This window comes from Cryptomeria japonica, chromosome 5 (genome assembly GCF_030272615.1).
Source record: "Cryptomeria japonica chromosome 5, Sugi_1.0, whole genome shotgun sequence".
Taxonomy (NCBI): domain Eukaryota; kingdom Viridiplantae; phylum Streptophyta; class Pinopsida; order Cupressales; family Cupressaceae; genus Cryptomeria; species Cryptomeria japonica.
In genome coordinates, this window is record NC_081409.1 from 3,245,313 (window position 1) to 3,253,915 (window position 8,603).

The following is an 8,603-nucleotide window of genomic DNA, read 5'->3' on the forward strand; positions in this document are numbered from 1 at the left end:
AGTCTGTATGATTTGTCTATTTTGGAGCCAGAATAGACACAACCTCTCAGACCATTTTTCATGTACGGTTTGTGATTTGATGCAGCTAACAGCAGTAAAGCCAAAGGCTAACACGCAATGCAATTTATAATTGGAGTTGGAGTTAGTCAATAACAAGGCTCGAGAATAGACAAATGCTACTGCGTGTTAGTGACATGTTATTCAATCGCAGTCGTTGAATGTAAAATATAGTATAAAACGTGTGACTAAGCTGTGTGTTAGTTGGACCATAGCGTTGATTTCGAGTCAGAATAGAGGCATTTGTCCTTGTGCGCTTAACAACAATACCAAAATAGGTGGCTGATATAGACAGCTCTAGCACTATGGCAAATTGACACATATAATTTAGGTGATATAAATTACTTAGTGATAGTTTATATTGAATGTTAAACTACATTTTCATATATGAACATGTAGGTTCCTTTTATGTCTTTTGAAATGCATTTACTTCCCAATGTAGACTACCACTAACATTAATTATCCATGCGGGTTGTTGATTTTCACGGACTATTGAGCAGTCCCCCGGCAAACGTCCAGACGTTCCCAGGTTGTTGCTCTCTCTCCTTTCTTTAATACAACATGCACTGTAATGTCCCCTTATTAATAATCTTTGGGCTTGTGCAACTTTTTGAAAGGGGCTTGATATATATATATATATATAGTTTGTTGTATATAATTTTTTATGCGATAGAAATCTATGTATAAATTTCAGTTCTTGATCTTGTAATATTAATGTCCTTACTTTTACTGAATTTGATAATGATGAAAATGAACAATGCAAATGTCTGATGTCTTATATATATATATAGTTTGTTGTGTATATTTTTTTTATGCGATAGAAATGTATGTATAAATTTCAGTTCTTGATCATGTAATATTAATGTCCTTACTTTTACTGAATTTGATAATGATGAAAATGAACAATGCAATTGCCTGATGTCTTATATTATATGTTATAGACACACCATATTAGACAATAAGATATTTTTTTCCAACCTGAATGTAGTACGAATGTTATTTATGGATCTTCGAGTCATGAAACCAACGTTGAATATATGAACCAGAAATCTTGATTCTTGCGAACTATGTGTTATAAATTTATATATATTTTGTTGATCTGCATAAGAGTGTTTATGTTCATCCCAGTGTATTTGTATATCTAGATTATTGATGTTCATGATGTTTGAGAACTACATGTGTTTGATGATCCAACTCCAATTTGAAATATTATTTGGGGTTCTGTTTCAGATGTCTCTGGTTGGCATGACAAACTCCTCATGTGTCTATCCTTCACAGTGTTTTTTTTTTTCTTTTGGTAACTTAAGACTACGTTTTTAATAAATAATAATATTCCCATATCAACAAAGAGATGGAAGCTTTAGAATAGATACTTGTTTCAAAAGACATGTGTCTTCGGAATAATGAATTGGAGGTCTTTGTACCCATTAATTATCGTCAAAGACTTTGTTAATGCTAATGAATCCCTGTGTATTCTGTGACATAGAGTGACCATCTAAATTGTTGCACACTCGTTTTACACCATTGATTTTGCAATTAGCAGTTGCGATTGACTAACCTGTCGCTAACACATTGTAGGAAAGGTCCGTTTTGGAGCCAGAATAGACACAACTGATACGTTAAGCGTGTTTTGCATCCTTCTTTATCAATCCTTAACAAAGTCTAGTTTTTGTGTTGTATTTTGGATAGGGAGAACACATGAAGCCTTTTTTACAGCGTTGGCGATGGATCATAGTCATTATTTTGTTGCAATTGCAACGAAATATGTTCTACAGCGAAATGTCATGGATAGTTTATGGCTAAACCGTTAGCTAGGTTGTACATAACACAGTGACATGCTGACTTTATATTGCAATGTGGGAATAACCAGTCGTGTGTTGGTTGTGTCATTTGTGGTGAATGTGTGGTGTTATTGATATTGTGAAGAATATCAATTGCATCTTCTTTTTTTTCAGTTCAATCATGTCAATTGTGTTGCGAAAAAGGTTGAGGGAAACTGTTGATCTTGATTATAGGTTATTGGAGCTAAAGGCAGATGATCTCCTGGGAGTTGGTCGGGTTCGCTTCCCAGTGACACGTGACATCGACCTGCTTGTAAGCTAAGTAGTTTTAATGGATTATGCAACATGTAGTATTGCTTGGTGTTGTCACTGTTTAATGCTTGTGACTGGAGAACCAAATTGTATACCCAGGAGAGAGTTGGATTGTCATATGCGGGACCAGTTTGGAATTCAAATCTAAAAGATTCGGGAGTTGGGCTTTCACATCTAGGAGTAGTTGAGGATTCAAATCTGAAAGAGTCAGCAGTTGGGCTTTCAGATGCGCGACTAGTTGGAGATTCAAATCTGAAAGATTCAGGAGTTGGGCTTTCGCATCCAGGACTAGTTGAGGATTCAAATCTGAAAGAGTCAGTAGTTGGGATTTTAGATGCGAGACCAATTGGGGATTCAAATCTGAAAGATTCAGGAGTTGGACTTTCACATCCAGGACTAGTTGAGGATTCAAATCTGAAAGAGTTAGGAGTTGGGCTTTCAGATGTGAGACTAGTTGGGGATCCAAATCTGAAAGAGTCAGGAGATGGGCTTTCAGGTCAGGGACTAGTTGGGGATTCAAATCTGAATGAGTCACGAGTCGGGTCTCCAATTTTGAACCCACTGTTAAGTCGGCTTCTCAGTGACTGCATAACCACACTGGTAATTATTTATCATTGCATTATTTTTTTTTTCCATCATTGCATGGCATGGTTGCTGGAAGTTGGGACTGATAAGTGGAAATGTAGATATATACATGGGCATAAAAAGCATCGATGATGTGTGCTATTTTATTGAACAACATTATGATAGTGGCTATGTTGGTGAGGAAGATGAGGCCATTGGAAATGTAGATGAGGGCGATTATACTGATGCTCCAGGCGGTGAGAGTGAAAAAGGGGATGTTCATAGTGAGCACGAGGTGAGCATAGAGCAGGAGACTGAACGACAACATGATTCTGTCAGCGCTCGCGAACAGGAACAAGGAGGAGGGGCGAGTAACAAGGAGGTCCACTATTAGTCATTATATATTGGATTATCTTTATAATGCTTGATTAGTGCAAAATTGAATGTGATGCTTTGTCTCTATTGGTTGTGCGTAGCAACAGGCCGATCATAAAAGAGAACATATTAATGGCAGGTTGCACTACTTTTGTCTCTTACGTTATTATTCTGACAATGGAGGCCCTCAGTTTTGGGATCTGGGGAGGCTTGATATGCATAGAGCCAGAGAACATAAAATTCCATTATTGGGGATTGCACGACGCAGTCATCAACCGTGTGGTAGTGGACAATGCAACGCAGATCATACAAAGAAATCCTTGATGCACTTGAAAAAGAGGGAGTCTAATATCGAATACCAAATGGGCGTACGACACAGTATGCAAAAAAAATGTGTCACTGACCGGGTGTGCATGAAATATGGCAAGAAAACATGTGATGAGCTTCCTATCGAAGGGAAGGAAGAGATAAAGGAAGCAATGTGAGTGTACGACAAAAGTCCTGTTAGGGAGGCGAGAAGGAAGAAGGTTTTAGAGTTACTGGAAAGAAAGAATGTTGCAACAAAGGTAATTTTTAGTGATCGTATTGTTTTGCAGTTTACTAAATTCCTTTAAACATCTGAAGAATGACTTATTGAGCTATCCTATCCTGCTGCCTAGAGTTTAAGTGACAGTGCAAGGCATGGCGAGGAGGTTCTGGCATTGAAGGCTAATCATGAAACAAACATGCCAGTGAATGAGGCTGCATCTGTTTTGTTGGGGAAGCAAAAAAAGAAGAATGTTGTAGAAAAAATAAGGCCGACTTCAGATCCTGAAACAAATGAGGGTGCATTTGTTTTGTCGGGGAAGCAAAAAAAGAAGAATGTTGTGGAAAAAACAAGGCAAACTTCACATCCTAAAATAAACGTGCCAGTCAATGAGCCTACATGTGATTCGTTGAGGAAGCAAGAAAAGAAGAATGTCGTAGAAAAAATAAGTTCGACTTCAGATAAGGACACACATTTGTCATCGAAGGTGACTGTCTGTTGGCTTGTCCATATGTGTGTTTTCATTGCATGGTATGCTTTGCACTCCACTGTGTAGTATGTTGACTATTTCGTCCATGTCATTGTAGGTTGATTTTGATGGGGTCCGTAGAGGGAGCATGGATTGTCCTATGGTATTGGATGACATAGAACATAGTGTGCCCAAAAAAGTAAGTCGAAAACCTCGGTCATCTATTAGGTATCAGTCTGTTTGGTCGAAGAAGTTGAAGGAGACATCAAATGAAAAATTAGGTGCATGCAGTGGCAAGAAGATTGTAGAGCAGTCTCCTAAATTGGAGCAGACAATGGACGATAGGAGAAAAGAATAGTCAATGGAGTTGTCTGATGACACCGTGTGTAGTGCTCCCCAAAAACCAAGTCCAAAATCTCATACGTCTGTTAGGAGGAAGAAGGTGAAGGAGACGATGATTGAAAAAATGAGTGCATGCAGTGGTGAGACGATTGTAGAGCAGTCTCCTGAACTGGGGCAGAGGTTGGAGGATAGTTGCAAAGATGAGCAGGTAATGTGGTGTCATTGTACATGACATGTAGTGCCATATCATCACATGGTGTGTTATACTATAGAGTAACTCTTTTTTGTATGCAATCGGTCGCAATATTGGACAAGAAACTTCAGAAGTCTATTTGGAGGGAGAAGCTGAAGGAGACGTTGAATAGAAATTTGAGTGCATGCAGCGGTGAGAAGATTGCAGAGGAGTCTATTGAATTGTGGCAGACATTGGAGGATAAGAGCAGAGATGAACATGTATTGGGCTCTTATTTTGGATAACAGGCGATGAGAGGTAGTGTTATACTGCAAAGCATTTTTTATATTGTTGCGGTTTGTGTCCGTTATCCGTGCTCTTGTTATTGCCTTAGTCGTGTAAAATTCATCAACCTTGGTCCAGAAGTGTTTATAGGTGTATGGGTTTAATGTGTACTTACACTCTTGTACAATGTGTCACATTTTGCAGCATAATACGATAAAAGAAAGCATTAAGAAAGAGTTTGGGGGAAATGATGATGGATGTACAAATACAGACCGTGACCGTGATGGGGGCAACGGGTCGGGAGAGACAACTATTTCGGTATTGTTGTATTGCATTGCCATGAATTGATTTGCCTATGTTTGATGGTCAGGTATAAATAATTATATTTAAGCGACCGCGTCCACTCGTTATTGATGCAGGCAACTGTGGAAGACAAAGAAGAGTGTGCCAATGAAGATGCTCACGTTGTTGTTGTTGGAGTTGAATTCCAACTACTAGTGGATGGGACAATGGCTGGGGAAGGTGTTGTTGATGGCCTGGGGAAGGGTGTAATGTGTCATATGATAGTTCTGATACTAAATGTTTAGTACATATGCCAAGCTAACAAGATGAGAGCGGGGGGGGGGGTGAATCATACAAACTTAATCTTCCATAAAATCAACAGATTCAACCTCGGTAACCTTATCAGAAAAACTGTAAAGCATGAAAACTCATAAACAGATAAGATCACAAAACATATAACACCAGATTTAATGTGGAAACCCAAATAGGGAAAAACCACTGTGGGATTTCAGAACCACTAAGAAATATACTCTTCTAGAGTATGCTCAGTTAAAAGAAAATCTTGTTAAAGATTACAAACACATTGCTAGATGTGACCCGGTTAAGGGATTTCCCTCAGATCTGTTAGGATCTTCACCTTGTTGAAGGATTTCAAACACTCAATAAGAATGTCACCTTGCTAGAGGGTTTTACAAATAAGACTGTTAAGTCCACTCGATTAAGAGATTTTCTGTCACTTTACAAAATAACAATAATAAAATATATCTGCAACTTCACATCTAAAAATGCTAAAGCAGATTCTTATTTGCTCAATACAATCCAATCATAGGACTTATCTTTTCCTTCTACTGGGCTCTATACTCTTTTATCAAAATAGGTCTTCAAGCTTCAGTGCTTGGTAATCACTATGTAACATCCCTGTGCTTACACTTGCCCGCATGCATTGTTTATCAATAGTTCCTTATTTATAAACAATTTGCCAACCGCTGAATCTCCTTGATCACATTTCCCATGATCAATCATAGCCATCAGATCTTCAAACTTGACCAGGTTTAATATATCATTCGATCTGAAAATGTTTTACCCCACCTTGGAACTTGCATACATTTCTTGGAACTTGTGTTAGGGTATTGCGGTTCAATCTGAGTTGTAGATCTTCCTGTCGATCTTTCATTGCCATAGATCCTTAACAAACTTCATGCACGACATACCAATCATTTAATCAGTTCTAGCTCATCAGCTTCCTTCATTAAATAATGCTTTTATTCATTCAATGCATTCTGTTATTACTTGGTTGCAATTCGGTAAATACTAAACTTCACTCGGTAGACATTCTGCCTTCATTAACCAATAGCAATAACTTTAGGGTTTACCTACTAGGTTCTTTGCTCGGTAACATAGTATAGTACAATCAACAACATATATAGGATATCAAAATAATCTAAACATCATGATCTCATCATTGTCTAAATCGGTAATAGTTGCCCATTGAATAACTTATTCCTACCCTTATTCATCACATTCTTTTTGTGCCTTTTACCGACATCTTAACTCTCTTCAAAACATACTTCTTAAGATATGGCAACATCATACTGAATCAGAAAATCAATTCCTTGACATCAATGACAAAATAATAATATTAAGACAGTAAACATCCTTAATCAGTTATATCCATAACCATCAACAACCTTCTCAATATCCTTATTGAAATGCCAACAATCTCTTATTGTCTGTTATAATGCCAACAATCTCCCCTTTTGGTATTGATGGCAAAACCAATTGATTTGACCTAAATGATTCGGATTGATGTGAGATTCTGAAATGATCTCCCCCTATCATTAGTCTTCTCCCCCATAGATTAGTCTTCTCCCCCTTTGACAACAATGCCAAAAAGAAAACTAAAACATAATTTATTCTAGTATGAAGTGATTTCCTTTGTTGTTCAGTCTCAACTTAGTCTCGGTTAGAGCATTTTGTCTTCAATTCATATTCCCTATTATTGTTTCCTGCACACCTTTAGAAAACCTCCTAAAGTGTGTAAATCAGCATCAACTCCTAAAAGATATTCTGTAGAGTCATTGAATTGATGCTTTCACCGAACTCAGTCAGTGAATGGAAGATAGGGGTAGGACCTCTAACTGACTTCTGAGATACTCAAAAGTGTCCCTTGGAAGTGGCTTGGTGAAGATATCTGCTATTTGTTCCTTTGTGCTAACATACTCCAACACTACTTTCTTCTCTTGAACTTCTTCTCTAAGATAATGATACTTGATGGAGATGTGCTTTGTCTTAGAGTGCATAACAAGATTCCTTGAAATGTCAATGGCACTAGTATTGTCACAGAATATAGTTACTGGCTTGGTAACTTTCTCATTTATACCTTCCAATAGTTGTTTGATCCATGCTATATTGGTACAATTCAATGCCGCAGCAACATATTCAGCTTTTGATGTTGACTGTGAAACACATCCTTATTTCTTGCTAAGCCAACTTACTAGTCTTTCTCCTAAAAAGAAAGCTCCTCCACTTGAGCTTTTCCTGTCATCAATGTTGCCTGCCCAATTAGCATCAGTATAAACTTTTAAATCAAAGTCATTTCCTTTCTGATATACTAAGCCATAATCTTCAGTGCCTTTTAAGTATCTGAAAATTCTCTTGATTTTTGTCATGTGTGTTTCCTTGGGATCTGCAGAAAATATTGCAACTATACCTACTGCATGTGCTATATCTGGCCTGCTGTGAACAACATATTGCAACTTTCCAATTATAGATCAGTAAAGTGTCTTATCAATAGATGCAAATTCATCATTCTTTGATAATTTACAGTTGGTAGTCATAGGAGTACTTACTGGTTTTGAATCCTTCATTCCAAATTTCTTCAAGATTTCCTTTATGTACTTGGATTGAGTAATGAAAATCTCATCTTTCATTTGTAGTATCTGTAAACCTATAAAATACTTTATCTCACCGATTAATGACATCTCAAATTCTTTGCTCATTTCATTTCCAAAGCTCTTGCATAAAGAGTCATTTCCACAAAAGATAATATCATCAACAAATATGGCTGAGATCAGTATTCCATTTTCATCATTCTTCATGTACATATTGTTGTTTTCACTTGTCCTTATAAAACCAATCTTGATCAAATAAGAGTGCAATCTCTCATACCATGCTCTAGGTGCTTGTTTCAAACCATATAAAGCTTTGTTCAATTTACATACTTGATCTGTATTCTTGTCTTCAACAAATCCTTCAGGTTGTTCAATAAAAACTTCTTCTAATATACCATTCAGAAATGCAGATTTGACATCCATTTGATATACCTTGAAATTCTTGTAAGCAGCATATGCCAACAATGTTCTTACTCCTTCAAGTCTTGCCACAGGTGCAAAAGTCTTACCATAATCAATTCCTTCTTCTTGGGCATAACCTTTGTAA